The sequence below is a fragment of the Tursiops truncatus genome, chromosome 4 (assembly GCF_011762595.2).
Source record: "Tursiops truncatus isolate mTurTru1 chromosome 4, mTurTru1.mat.Y, whole genome shotgun sequence".
Classification (NCBI taxonomy): Eukaryota; Metazoa; Chordata; class Mammalia; order Artiodactyla; family Delphinidae; genus Tursiops; species Tursiops truncatus.
Window position 1 is genome coordinate 99,729,672 of NC_047037.1, and position 16,224 is coordinate 99,745,895.

Consider the following 16,224-nt stretch of genomic DNA (forward strand, 5'->3'; position numbering starts at 1 on the left):
TCAGTAAAATAGCTCAAAGAAATTTAAGCTGCCCTAGTATACACACATACACACTACTGTTACACTAATTGAAGTTTTTCAGTTTTCAGGTAATTGCACTGTGTGGATATACTGTCTCATCACTCTGCCATTGGGTTTAATGATATTACCACAAAGAATTTAAAATCTGTAGAATTATCTTGCCAGTCCCCTATTTCTTAGCACCTTAATATTCATCAAGGTGTTCCAGTTTCTGTTCCTCCCTCATCCCATAGGATGAAAGTGAAACAACTGCTGCCAATTCATAGCATATGGACTTATCTTTTTCATTACAATATATTTCCATCTGAATACATTGGAAACTCTTACAGTGAAGTATTTTTCTTCATAATCCAAGTAACTGGAACATGAAAAGACCTACTAAAAGAGATGCATAATTTGTGAATAGCATTTCCTTAAAATGTTCTGGATTTTATAAATGCTTAAAATATTAGTAACTACTGTTACATTTTTCCTTGATGCTTTAGGGAAGAAACGTTAATTACATATTTAGCATGGCAAAGCCATATGTTTGATAGCTGACTTTTGGCATCAAAAAGAATCCCTTCCATATCAGTGATTGCTTTGTGGAGGTTTGGGAAAAACCTGCACCAAAAAGGCTAACAAAGGAAATCAGTGATAAGCTCTTCACACTAAAATAATTTTTCTTAAATTTTACTTCGTCAAAAACATCTTTAGCAATGGAATAGTAGAAAAGCTTTTCTTTTTGTTGTGATCCATGTATTTTTATAATTAATGTGCTTATTTCAGATCCTCTTTAAATGTGAAATCTAAATCTAATATACTCTTAAATTTTCATTCGCTTGAATTTAATAAATTACTAGTGAATTATATCTTAGTAATTTATAATCTACACACAAAAATTATTTGACATAAGTGAACAAATGATAACAAAATCTGCTATTTATACTGTTTCAAATTAAAGTACTAAATATTATTATTATTTAATAAACATTAAATAAATTAATAATGTTTGACACCAAAGAAGTGCTTCATGAGAGCAAGCATATTTATTTATTTACTGCTATAATCTAAGATCTAGAATAAACATGGCATACCTCAACAACATAAATACTTGTTGCATGATTTGGACAAGTTGCTGAAATACCATTAAGAAAAGTTAGATGTTGATTGGCAAATGATAGGCATTGTTTTCTTCAATACTGACAGCATTTTGCCATTCATTAAGTTAAAAAAGAGACCTCTTAATATATATTTTTATCAGATGTGAATTTAGAATTTTTTATTGCAAATTTTTTAAAACATCAAGACATTTAAAAATGAGTATTTAGATTTTTCTAATTAATATGATGCATTTTGAATAATTGAATATTTTCAAAATATTTTGTGTGAGTAATCAATTATTTCAGCCAGGAAACTATCATTATTTTTGAGGTCGTTAAACTGAAAAAAAAAAGTAAGTAATTTGAGCCTTAGCAGTCAGAGGATGAGAAAAAAGTGAATGCAGAATATTTCCAGGTAAAAATAAGTTGTCAGTGGAAAACTATAATGTCTTTTTTATGAGCAAGCAAAGCTGTTGAAGAAGAAAATTAAACCAAAACCGCCATAACAAGAACAACAAAATAGCTTACCTTTTCCTTGTTTTTAAAAGTGAATCGTAATCAAGAGCTGACAAGACAAATGCTACCACTAAATAAATACTGAATTATTGGGAAAGGAAATCACAACAGTTCAAAATGTGAGCACGTGAGACAGCAACCACCAATGCAAGAGGCAGGAGATGTGTTTCTTGGAAAGCTAAGATGTTGTAGCCTGAGAGGAAAACAAGAATAACCCCTGAAGTCTTCTACATTAGCGAGAAAATGGAATGATGCAACAGTGAATGTAGCTGAGATAAATAGTGATCAGGAAGGAATTATAAATGTGTCATAAACTCTACATAGTCATTGCACAGTTTTATACTATTTTCTGTTATGTCTCTTTATTTTAATATAACATGTTGACAAGTACTTTTGCTATTGTAGTTATTCCAAGAAGAAATGATGTAAGATTATGTCATATTGGAACGATTTTTTGAAACTAACAACTTGGTTAGAGAAACATGTAAAAATGTAAATATACAGATATTACACTAAGTAATCGTTATGTATTTTTCAACTAAAGCAATACTTTAGTAATTATGGTAAGTAATGCAATTATACTAAATAATATTATCTAAGTAATTATATTATGCTAAGTGTTATAGATAGGTGTTACATATATAAACTAAGCATGTATATGTTTTTGTCTATAACAATAAATATTGTTCAAGTTTTCCAAGCTTGGAGAAACAGGCTGTGCAGATTGTAGATATAATCTATATTTTTAATTGAATTCAAGTTTATTCCTAAAAATAACTGTGTAAGAAAAAAAAAAAAAGCTCAAATAGAGGAATGTAACCTGGTACAAAGGTCAGAATTTGCCTCTCTGAATCCACTCAACAGACATGTGTATTGGATTTGCCCATTGTTTAAAAATACAGACTTCCCATTAAACCTGTCTTTATTTCTATCTCATACCCAAATCCTCCAAGCCACAAATTGAAAGAAAAGGAATAAAAATATACTAAAAGAGAGAAGAACTCTAGAGAGGCATCACTGAACAGAAGATATCAACATGATTTTGGAAGATGGAACAAATGAGGAGAAATGACTGATCTAGCAGCATGGGATAATTTGAAATTGACCTGATCTGCTAAACTAAGTGGAGACCTGACTTCTCAAATCACTCAAATTAAAGCAAAAATCCTTAACAGAACTCAGCCCTGCATGATCTGCTTCCCATTACATCTTTGACCATCTTGCCAATCTTCTCCCATGGCGTTGACTTTACTCCAGCCACTGAGGTTCCCTGTAGTTCCCAGACACACCAGGCGGGCTTCTGCCTCAAATGCTTGCATTTGCTAGTCTCTCTGACAGGAAGGATCTTCTCAGAGCATCACCATGGCTAGCCAACTCACTTTCATATGTCTTCTCTTTGCTCAAAAGTCAACTCTCAGTGAGGGTCTCTGTGGCCACCCTATCTAAACCCTCAACCCCACCTCCATCCCTATAGTTTGTTTTGTCTTCTTAGCAATTGACAAATTTGTCTTCTTATCATTGACAAATATACTATGCATTTTATTTATTTCTTGTACTTATTATTAGTTTTCCCTGTTACAATGAAGACTACATTAGAGAAAAGTGTGTGATTCCTACCACTGCTGTTATTACTTAGGCCTCTAAAACACTACCTAGAACATGGCATATTCTCAGTAAAGATGTGATGAGTAAAGGATCTTTTTATATGTAATTAGGTACTTACCTGACAATGAACATTGAGGGGTATTCTTTCTTTTTGTTTTTAAATATAGAACATTTTATTTTTCTTCCAGTTTTGAGATATAATTGACATACAGCACTATATAAGTTTATGGTGTACAGCATAATGATTTGACTTACATACATCATGAAATGATGGCCACATCGACAGTTTTTTAATATATTTTTCAAAAGTTTTCTAATTCACAATGTTGGAAATTTCCCAATGCAACTCTTCAAAACCGACTTTCAAAATGCCAACTTAGAATGTTCATTTTAATACTGCCCTCTACTCTCCACAGATAGACACGCTGAACTTATTTTAAGGATCTGCATTATCTGTACTGTTACGTCCACCTTCCACAGAACATTTTGTATTTAAAGGTTCCAGACCAGCTGAACACTAGTTAGGGGATATTGAATCAGCATTATACATTCCATTTTGTTGTTGTGGTATTTTGGTAAAAAATACATACTATGTAAAAATCAACCTTATTACTTGTCAGAAAATTTAAACAAATCGTCTTTTCATGTAAGCAGAAATTAAGTAGTATAAAAAACATACATTAACAGTTATCCTTAAGAAATACTGTATTAAAGCACTTTCCAAAGCAGATAATAAATAAGAAGGCACTAAGACAGCCTCCTAACAATATATTCAGATAGTCATTTCCATATGTAAACAATGTGTCTGCCTTAAAAATACAAAGGAATTTATAAAACTGCCAGCATAATTGAGTCCCCAAGCAGGAAAAGGATAAAGTGCTTAAGTATACAGAAAAAAATGAGAAACAAGGAAACCATTATTAAAAATGATTGAGAGAGAAGCCATAGTTTTATTGTAAAGGTCTTACTACACAAGCATGCTTCTTTTATCTAATTAGCATTCTAAATATATAGATAAAATGTTTCAAGTTGGTTATTATCAATGTTATTACCAGATTTTATCAATTCAGTATTTATTAGGCAGTATCCTTTGAAGTGTACCCGCTGGTACAGGGAATTTCAACATTTCTACGCATTGGTTTGCTATATTTTTGAATACACTTAAAGTGCTGTTTTCTTTTTTTTTTTCTTTTTTTTTTGTGGTACGCGGGCCTCTCACTGCTGTGGCCTCTCCTGTTGCGGAGCACAGGCTCCGGACGCGCAGGCTCCGCGGCATGTGGGATCTTCCTGGACCAGGGCACGAACCCTTGTCCCCTGCATCGGCAGGCGGACTCTCAACCACTGCGCCACCAGGGAAGCCCTAAAGTGCTGTTTTTAATGGAATTTTTTTTTTTTCATGGAAAATGATATATAATCTTGGAAGTGTTTTATCTTTGAGACATTGTTTTCTTTTTTGGGATTTCAAAACAGGGAGACAGGAGAGCTCCAGGCAAAAAGAAAAAAAAAAAAAGAGAGAAGGAATGAAAACAAAACCCCAAAACCCTGAACTATCAGCATTCACTATTGCTTGCATCTATAAATATAAAGAACATGACTCATGAGTTATTTTCTACATAATTCCTATAACTCCTATTTATTCTTATTTGTTGAGAGTTTAAAATAAAATTGGCTTAATATAGTCGCGTTATTTTATTAGGATTTAAAATTTTTGAGCTAATGAAATCTTTCCTCCTTTTTAATTCCACTCACTATCTTGTTTCTGAATATATTATCTATGTTCTATTCCTTTTACAATTATACACAAACTCTGAAACTTGCTTCTGTGTGAATGAATGCAAAATACCTCCCCTTATAATAACTTATTTTATTTTGTCTAACAGTTCACAATTTCAATGGAAAACATTTTGCTTAATACTTCAGAATTAAGATGAGGTGAGATAAATAATCCAGATTTGAAGTATTATAAAAGTGGTCAACTCTACTTTATTTACTAATGCAATATAGTTAAAGTGTGGACTCTTTTTTTTTTTTTGCGATATGCGGGCCTCTCACTGTTGTGGCCTCTCCCGTTGTGGGGCACAGGCTCCGGAAGCGCAGGCTCAGCGGCCACGGCGCACGGGCCCAGCCGCTCCGCGGCATGTGGGATCTTCCCGGACCGGGGCACGAACCCGCCCCTACATTGGCAGGCGGACTCTCAACTACTGAGCCACCAGGGAAGCCCGTGGACTCTTATTTTACATGTAATATCTTCTAATTTACTTCAAATATTTAATCATATTCTACTACAAAATTATTTGTGTCAATGATCCAGTAATTAAGTATATTCTACTACTCCTTGATGCTACAACTAGCAACATGGGCATTATTTTTCGGACAACACATTGAGAACTTCTAATATGCTTTAATTTTTATATTCAATATTTAGTTAAAATATTATTTTCTACTAAATACATTGTCCTTCAATAAAGTGTATAGTTTTACTTTTTAAAAATATTAAGTGATATGAATTAAAGTATCTATACTTCTAGTAATTTTGCAAGAATGGGGATTATATAATTTCTAAACGTGAGTTCACTGGGCTTTGAAGACAACAATTTGTGTTTTTCCATTAGTGCTAAACTAATCCAAATATAAAGTCTGGATATGTAAGTTAATTTTTTTCTATAAAAAAATTTGAGGCCAATAGCGGATAAACATTTACTAAGTAGTTTTAATAGGAGTCACATTGTTTAAAAAAAGAATACTGTCACAGTAGTTAGGAGGATTTGACAGATTTGATCCATGAATTTTCTTAATGTTAATGTAAAAAGTTTCCACATTTGAAAGGTATATAATGGGCAGTGTGTAGTTACTCTAACCAATATTTAAACAATTAATGTATAATTAAATATATAAATGATAATACAATTGGCTAATTATATTAGAAATGAAGAAAAAATGTCTTATTAGACTTATTTAGTCTTGTTTGAATTTAGTGAACCTGTTGAAATCACAATAATGTCTTATTTTACCTAGCTTTCTAAGTGCTATAAGAATAAGAGAAACTAACTGTGAAAAGATATTTCTCTATTTAAGAAAAAAAAGATAATTTGTTTTAGGTGGTTCTCCATTAGCAGAGCTTGGAGTGGGTAATTGGATGCTAGAGATCTGTTGTGAGCATGCTCTCAAGAAAATATGTAGAGGAGTGAGAGAAGCAGAGTAAGGAAGGCAAAGGAACTATGCTAGAATGTGTTTTCAGATGAAGTCTAGGTGATCCCATGGGGAGCTCTGGAATGTAATTTGTTCTGCTGTGTCTGCTCACACTTGAGACAGGCCAATGGATCATATATACCTCCATCCAAGTCAGTTATTGCCTATAGAGTTGTGCTACCAGTGTGGTGGGGTGCAGCATAAATCCCAGGACCACAGGCCTAGGCAGCTTCAATCATCAAAGGGCATCCTCCAAGAAAGTTTGCACATATGAACATTAGTCTCCTTATTTGCACTAGCAGCAACAAGGGGGTGGGGACACTGTGTTAGTTTCCTTTTGGTGCTGTAACAAATTACTAAAAGTCCAGTGTCTTAAAACAATACCAATATATTATGCTTCTAGAGGTCAGAATGGGCTTTACTGAGCTAAAGACAAGGTTTTGGTAGTACAAGTATCTCTTGCTTTTTTTTTTTTTAATTTATTTATTTTATTTATTTTATTTTTGGCTGCGCTGGGTCTTCGTTGCTGCTCGCCGGCTTTCTCTAATTGCAGCGAGTGGGGCCTACTCTTCCTTGCAGTGTGTGGGCTTCTCATTGCGGTGGCTTCTCTTGTTGTGGAGCACTGGCTCTAGCCGCACGGGCTTCAGTAGTTGTGGCACGTGGGCTCAGTAGTTGTGGCTTGCGGGCTGTAGAGGGCAGGCTCAGTAGTTGTGGCGCACGGGCTTAGTTGCTCCGTGACATGTGGGATCTTCCCCAACCAGGGCTCGAACCCATGTCCCCTGTATTGGCAGGCAGATTCTTTTTTTTTTTTTAACATTTTTATTGGAGTATAATTGCTTTACAATGGTGTGTTAGTTTCTACTTTATAACAAAGTGAATCAGTTATACCTATACGTATGTTCCCATATCTCTTCCCTCTTGCGTCTCCCTCCCTCCCACCCTCCCTATCCTACCCTTCTAGCTGATCACAAAGCACCCAGCTGATCTCCCTGTGCTATGCGACTGCTTCCCACTAGCTATCTATTTTACATTTGGTAGTGTATATATGTCCATATATACACTACCACTCTTTCACTTTGTCCCAGCTTACCCTTCCCCCTCCCCATGCCCTCAAGTCCATTCTCTAGTAGGTCTGCATCTTTATTCCCGTCTTGCCCCCAGGTTCTTCATGACCATTTTTTTTTCTTAGATTCCATATATATGTGTTAGCATATGGTATTTGTTTTACTCTTTCTGACTTACTTCACTCTGTATGACAGTCTCTAGGTCCATCTACCTCACTACAAATAACTCAATATCGTTTCTTTTTACGGCTGAGTAATATTCCATTGTATATATGGGCCACATCTTCTTTATCCATTCATCTGTTGATGGACACTTAGGTTGATGGACACTTAGGTTGCTTCCATGTCCTGGCTCTTGTAAATAAATCTGCAATGAACATTGTGGTACATGACTCTTTTTGAATTATGATTTTCTCAGGGTATAGGCCCAATAGTGGGATTGCTGGGTCATATGGTAGTTCTACTTTTAGTTTTTTAAGGAACCTCCATACTGTTCTCCATAGTGGCTGTATCAATTTACATTCCCACCAACAGTGTATGAGGCTTCCCTTTTCTCCACACCCCTTCCAGCATTTATTGTTACTAGATTTTTTTGATGATGGCCATTCTGACCAGGGTGAGATGATATCGCATTGTAGTTTTGATTTGCATTCCTCTAATGATTAATGATGTTGAGCATTCTTTCATGTGTTTGTTGGCAATCTGTATTTCTTTGGAGAAATGTCTATTTAGGTCTTCTGCCCATTTTTGGATTGAGTTGTTCGTTTTTTTGATATTGAGCTGCATGAGCTGCTTATAAATTTTGGAGATTAATCTTTGTCAGTTGTTTCATTTGCAAATATTTTCTCCCATTCTGAGGGTTGTCTTTTCATCTTGTTTATGGTTTCCTTTGCTGTGCAAAAGCTTTTAAGTTTCATTAGGTCCTGTTTGTTTATTTTTGTTTTTATTTCCATTTCTCTAGGAGGTGGGTCAAAAAGGATCTTGTCATGATTTATGTCATAGAGTGTTACGCCTATGTTTTCCTCTAAGAGTTTGATAGTGTCTGGCCTTACATTTAGGTCTTTAATCCATTTTGAGTTTATTTTTGTGTATGGTGTTAGGCAGTGTTCTAATTTCATTCTTTTGCATGTAGCTGTACAGTTTTCCCAGCACCACTTATTGAAGAGGCTGTCTTTTCTCCATTGTATATTCTTGCCTCCTTTATCAAAGATAAGGTGACCATATGTGCGTGGGTTTATCTCTGGACTTTCTATCCTGTTCCATTGATCTATATTTCTGTTTTTGTGGGCAGGCGGATTCTTAACCACTGTGCCACCATGGAAGCCCTCCCTTGCTTTTTGAAAGTTCACTTTATGCCGCTTTGCTTTTACAAAAGACCTCTTTTTGCCAACAGAAAAAAATCCAAAAAGGATTTTTGCTTTTATGAAAAAAGGTAAAAAGTGGAAATAGTCTTCACAGTTTGTTTTGTGGGGAGCGCTTATAGAGGCAGTGCACATTCCCGGCAGTGAGAGTGGCCCCACCAAACTCCTTGCTGGAGAACTAGATTCAGCATCTCAGCATCAAGCTGCCATAGCTCTGAACTGTGTCTGTGAGCATCAGTGTTTTATCTTGATCTATTTTGTGCATTCGTTAGCAAGATGTGTCCCCAGGTAATTGCTTCTTCACTTCATACCATTTCGACTTACGAAAGGTTTCCTGGGAATGCTGTACTATCAGAGAGGGAAACCTGTGTTGCACTTCTTCTGGAGGCTGTATGGGAGGATCTGTTTCCTTGCCTTTTCCAGCTTCTGGAGGCTGCCTGTGTTTCTTGGCTCATGGCCATGTTCTTCATCTTCCAGTGTCTCTCTGAATCTGATTCTCCTTCCTCCTTCTTATGAGGACCTTTGTGATTACATTGGGTTCACATGGATAACACAGAATAACTCTCCATGTCAAAAAACTTAATCACATCCACAAAGTCCCTTTTGTTACATAAGGTAACATAAACAGATTCTGGGAATTAGGATGTAGACATCTTTGGGGGCTATTTTTCTGGGTACCAGAGGTACCAAGGGACTCAGCTGTTAACTTATCAATAAGTCATACAAAGATGTACTCTTTAAAAGTTGAAAAATTTTCAAAAATTAAGCAGTAGAGCAGTGTGTATAAACGTCGAGAAGGATGAAGTATCATATACGTGATTGTTTTTCAATAGCATGATCCTGCTGTGAAGCCAAGCAGCCTGCATTGTTCGGAACTGGGAGTATGGGTTCACGCATCTTGAATTTAGTAACGAGCAAATATTGGTATGCTTGTTTGTTTCTAAGCATAGGAGTCAGCAGATAATAAAAATATATTAAGCCATATTTGTTTTGTTTCCAGTTATGCCAGTCGACTACTAAAGAGAGACAAGTGGGGAGAAAAGGCAACATTTTAAATTATTTATGGTTTGGAAGTATAAATGTAGATATAACATTCTTTTTGTATTGCATTAAGTGTAGGTTAAATACACTGATCCTCAGAAAATAAAACCTGGGAACATTTGTTTGAAAACAGAGAAAGAGTAGTGAGACATCTATGTTTAAGTTCCAATTGAAACTGGTTTAAACAACAGCAGTGGCAACAATAACAATCTAAGGAATTCAGGGAATCTTATCCTGAAAAGTCCAGAGAATAGAGTTTACATTAGGCAGGACTGAGTGTAGGTACTAAAATGATGTTTCCAGGTTTCAGGCTTGGTCTCTCCTTTCCCTCGTTTAATAGATAGATTGTATTCCTTTTCTCTCTTCTGGCAGTGGCAGGTTAGATATAAGCAATAAAGCTTCATTCTATCTTTCAGTCATTCCAAGCACATACACAAAAATGACCCAACTATCCGAACATTTTAATGTAAAATCCTGGAAAATGGTCATTGTTATAGTCTGAATAATGGTGTCCCCAAATGTGCATGTTCTAATCTCTGGAATTTGTGAATGTTACTTTATATATTATTAAGGATTATGAAATATGAAGATTATCCTGGATAATGTAGATGGGTCCTAAATGAATTCATAAATATCCTTATAAGAGGGAGGTAGAGGGAAATATAAGTGGAAAAGGAGGCAATGAGACCACAGAGGCAGGGATTAGAGTGAGGCAGCCACAAGCCACAGAATGCTGGCAGTTTTCAGAAGCTGAATGAAGCGTGGAATGGATTCTCTTCTAGGGTCTTAAGAGAGTATTTTTTGTTGGATTAGTCATTGTGACTGAAAAATAGATTGCATTAATTGGTCTGGCCTGAGTTATGTGTGAACAAGTTGAGCAGAGGTATCTGGTAGATTGAAGTCTCATGGACTGAAACTCAGAGAGGGATGTTTTTCCAGAGTAAAAATGGTACTGGTTTCAGAAGTTGGGTGAGTGGAAGCTAAGCATTCATAAACAGCAGATGTATGTGACATCCAGCACTCAGTGACTATGGCTAGTTTATTCCAGGGCTCTACTTGGCTGCCTATGGGCTTCCAGGTTGGTGTGGAGACAAGATTCCTTCTTGGGAGCACAGTGCTCCACAGTAGGTGGGGAAAGGTAAAGATTTGTCTTCTCTCTCTTCTTCTCTCTCTCTAACAGATAGACTGCTTTTCACAGGGAAAACAAGATTAATCTGAAGCATAAAAGATAGATATAAAGTTGAAGTCAATTTATGCATTTAAAACCAACGTTTCATCTTGATTTTTAATTATTATTTTATGGAAATTACTTTTAACCCTGTTTTTAATCCTAATCAATTTCTAAACTATAAAAGTGCATCTCATAATTCTTACTACATTACTCCACTTGGAAATAAAAATATGTCTAAAACAACCATCTTCTTCATGTAACTGGGCTCATATTTTTCCTCTGATAAGCAATACAATCAATTTTTTTTTTTTTTTTTTTTTTTTTTGCTGTATGCGGGCCTCTCACTGTTGTGGCCTCTCCCATTGTGGAGCACAGGCTCCAGACGCGCAGGCTCCACTGTGCCACCAGGGAAGCCCTACAATCAATTTTTGAACTCTAAATCTCAAGGTATCTGTCTCCTTGTTTTTCTTTCTTGTTTTTTTAACATCTTTATCTAAAATCTTATCAATTTTGGTCACCACTACAACCACAGTGATGTATTTTGTTTCTCTTTACCCTTAACCAATGAAGAAGACCGGGAGTCCATTCCTTCATTTGTTATTGTCCTGGTTTCCTAACTTACCTTCCTAACTTCACTCTTATTCTTCCATACTCAGACAAAGAAGTACTAACAATTTAATTTTAAACTACATCTTTAATTTTAAACTACATCTTTAATTTTAAACTAAGTCTTTGCAATTCCCTTACGAAATAAGTAGCTCTCCGTCAGCTACAGAATTAAGTTCAAGTTCCTCAGACTGGCATTTAGGACACTCCAAATCTGACCAACCTAAGCTGTGAAACATCTATTAAAACCTTTCTCTACCCTTAAGTTACTATTACACTTAAAATGTTTAACATTATTTTATGCCTGCCTCCTGTGCATCATGCATTACATTGTTCTTTGTAAATTTTACTTATCTTCTAGAAACGGTGTTTCCCAAAGTGTGGACAGATGTTCAGCTGCTTCAGAATCTTCTGTAATGCTTTTAGAAAATTCAGTTTCTGCTCTATATCCCAGGCCTACTCATAGGAAGTACTGATTCTTGTCAAGCTTCCCTGTTGATTCTTTTATACACTAAAATTTAAGACTCTCTGTTTCAGAAGTTGACTCAAGATTCATTTCCTTCTTGAAGACTTATCCAGTCATCAAAGCTGACCATAAAATGTGTTTTTTAATATTTAAATTCCACAATTAGAATTGAGAAGATTTAGTTCCATGTGCTATATATTTTAATGCACACATAGTTTTTTTTTTCCAAAATTTTAAAGGACAGAGGCAATTTATTGCTTGTTTAAGATTCTACTATAACCAAAGAAATGTTCTAAATTTTCCAAATGATAGGAAAATGTCTTTAAACACCATATTATATATTCTAGGATATTTATTAAAATATTATCATTACTATTCAAATTTATTCACAGAAAATACTGAACATAGTTTGACTTCTTTTTGAATATAAGTATACTTTCTATTCACATCTGATATACGTCTTACAATTATCTCTAAAGTGGATACTACTATTATTATTCATTTTATTAGGTAAGAAACTGAGCTCCTAAAGGCCTTTTGTTACAAATTCCTTATACTTTTCCAATGTTAGTCACCAAGTTACTAAGTATTGCTCTGCCTGGGCTTATGCCTAGATGTCTAACTGTGAGCCTCATGTACTTTACCATTAGGAGACATTTCCTTATCTGAGTCATTCTATGTTAAATGAGCTTAAGGAATTGGCCAGAAAGGCAGATGCCCAGGGCATGGATTTGCAAACATACTGGTGTTTTGGTGCCAATCAACTGAGATTTGCTCATAGAAACCCCTATGTTAATGACTGAATGCACATTGATCAAATTCCTACAGATTCAGACAGTGTATCAAAAAGAAGAAAAAATTCAAAGGTGGTAAATATCTCTGATTTTTTTTTAACAGAATGACTGAATTTGTAGGTTGGGTTAATGAAAGTGAGAACAACTTCTAACAAATAGTCATCTGAAATCAGAATTCAGTTTAAGACCAATGAATACATATAATGATGCTAGTTAATGGTAATGATTTGTTTTGTTCCCTAAATTTTTTACAGGTTAAAAAATGTTTCCCACATAGGGGAAAAAAATCACATAACAAATACTATAATAAGTATTTACTTAAAATATAAGACAAAAGTATGTAATTTGAATTGAGTAAAACATATATTCCTTTTTGCCACCATTAAATAAATATTATACACATATTGAAGGAATGTAACTTGAATCCAGAGCCACACAATTGATCTCTCAAGTGTTCCACATATTTCAGTCCAGCACTGAATATGTGTTTACTCTTTAGAGTTATTATTAGGTTTAAATGTAACATCTGTTGATACACTAAATTGCCCTCAGAAATGCTATTGTTTTCAACCTACATTCTGTTTTAGTCTTCACTCCTTCCTCGTTGTCATTGTCAGGGTATCAGCTGTCACTTTCTGTGTCTTCACTGACTCCAGCAGCCACGTGAGATATATCATTTGTAATTTAGATACCATGTGCCCATTTCCATAGGTCCTTTCAAATGCTTGTTTATAATCTGATGTATAATCCTTGGAATACAGATAACGAGTTAGATAAAAAATTATATAAATGTTATAAACATCCTCAATGAAAGGAAGCACTGAGTAGTAGTCTATTTTAAAATTACATGAGTTTAAGTTTGTAGCTATTAGGCATCCATTTTGTGTCCTCTGATGATCTATTTCACTTATTTGTAATTTCTTTGCTGCTTTTTTCGTTGTTTTTTTTTTTTGCGGTACACGGGCCTTTCACTGTTGTTGCCTCTCCCGTTGCGGAGCACAGGCTCCGGACGCGCAGGCTCAGCGGCCATGGCTCACGGACCCAGCCGCTCCGCGGCATGTGGGATCTTCCCGGACCGGGGCACGAACCCGTGTTCCCTGCATCGGCAGGCGGACTCTCAGCCACTGCGCCACCAGGGAAGCCCTTCTTTGCTATTTTTTTGCATTGGGTGTGAACATGAGCTTTAACTTGCCATTGGACAAGTGTTTTATACGTGCGTATTACAGTGACTAGATGTATGGGATTCGGTATTAGTGCTTAATAAACTGCTGAATGGATAAATGAATAAATTATTCTATTATAAATTTCTATAGTTACTCAACATTGCCTATAAATGGGAACATATCAATATGCATATTTGATGGAGGGTCCAAAATACATGGAAGATGAATGGATTTTAAAGGTCACATAACAAATAACTGGCTTAGACTATGAAGTGCTTTGACTACCAGTTCTCAATCCACAAAGAGACTATAGATAGCTTTAGTGAATACAAAGAGAAAAAAAATACTTGTTCAGGAGGCAGTATATAGAAGATAATTAGAGAAAGTTTAAGCAACTTTATAAGACATTTAAATTTAAGAATACCTGTCAGAAAGAGTGCAACTTGCATAATTCATTTGTACTCTTACAATATGAAACTGTTTATAAGGTTCTAAAATGAAAGATAATAGGTCTAGCTTAATGCACAGGCATACATCTTTTCCAATTTAATAATGTTTTCTGCTTACAATTTATTTGCAAAGTGCTTTGGGAAAATATTATAATATTTTACTGTATATTCAATGCATTGGAAGAAAAAAAACCCTTCCTTGAAGTGTGTATATGTCAGCTTATAAATCACTCTTTTAGGAAAAAATTACAAAAATTTTGAGAAGTCACAGCACACACAAACATAACTTTGAATATAGATGTACAATAATAATAAATAATCCACATTTTAGCTACAAACCCTTTTTATTCAAAGTTATGCTTGATAATATTGTAATATTGTGGATCAACCTGTTCATACAAAACTGAAATGAAATAGCAGTATTCAAATATATCAAAATACTTCCCTCCCCATCATAATAGAATGTATTATTCTTTTTCCTCGCTAGGATTTAATATCACATTATAGAAAAATATCTATATTAGAGTATGATGATATTTTAAAAATTACCTCTTTTGAGTAGTTTGTGACATAGTCCTCTTCTTTCAATAGCAAGCCTCCCTGTCAATATATTATTTAAATAACATTTCTTTACCACCAGTTCTGAAAAGAGGACTATCTATAAAAAATAATAAAAATAATACAACTTCAAGAGATTAAAATAATAGATATAAGTTAGCATTATAAATCAGTATATTAACTCTCATTGGTATTTTGTAAGTTTTTAATGGCAGTTACATTTTATTCTCCAGTCACAAATATGATACACTATTCAAATAAAAGTACACAATTCATGTTCATGACATATGGAACATTTTAGAGAGTAATGTAATTTGTTTGAGTCTATATACATATTTTCAGTCAAATCTTTCTTGAAGACATGCCCATAATGGTTTTCTTTTATAAAAATTGATAAGAAAAATCTTTAAATATTAGCTTCAAGGAAATTAAAACTATTTTTTCTTCTTTGCAATGAATTATTATGTTTCCTTTACTTCAGACTATTTGGTTCCATTTCTGTCATGGCAATAAAACTTAAGTTTTTAGTTTGTTTTAATTTAATTTTTATTCCAATTCCATATTTCAAATAGTATATTTACAGTATTCAAATTTTACTATAATTTGAACCCCACTTTTAAAAAATATTTGAGGGATACATAATAAACAAATAAATAATCTTACATTAAAAATGTCAAAAGATGAAAATGATTTCACATAGAAACATATGAAAAACCGTTCAATTATAATGAATCACATTTGAGCAGCCAATGGACAATGTATGTCTGTACCACTAGGAAAGGTTCTCTGTATGTAAAAATTATAGGGTGACCATTTTAGGAACATTCCAAGGGCTATGGGTGAAATTGAGAAAAATTATTAGCACAGAGAAACAGTCCCTCATCCAAAGAGCTGATCCTGGAGACCTGAAGTTGGGTTAACAGTTGTGGCACTGGCTCAAAAATACAAGCATAACTGGGCTCATAATCTGCTTTAATTTGTTTCCATAACTAGGAAAAAAGACAATAAAATGCAATTTTGTCCTCAGCACATATGTATTTTAATGATACAACTTACAGGAATCTTTAGTTTAGAAATATTATTTTGTTAAGCAAGGCAAATATTATTTTTTAAATAATACAAAATGTACCATTTTAAA

At 34.4% G+C, this 16,224-nt stretch overlaps 1 long non-coding RNA gene across 1 annotated transcript; it reads right to left on the reverse strand.

Annotated features, from left to right (window-relative positions):
- Window positions 1-10,933: 10,933 nt before the first annotated feature.
- Window positions 10,934-15,129, reverse strand: LOC141278488 (uncharacterized). Its single transcript, XR_012331246.1, has 3 exons — window positions 15,078-15,129; window positions 13,492-13,562; window positions 10,934-11,093 (listed from the first exon to the last, which is right to left on the reverse strand). It is a non-coding gene; the product is annotated as an uncharacterized lncRNA (long non-coding RNA).
- Between the last annotated feature and the right edge of the window lie 1,095 nt (window positions 15,130-16,224).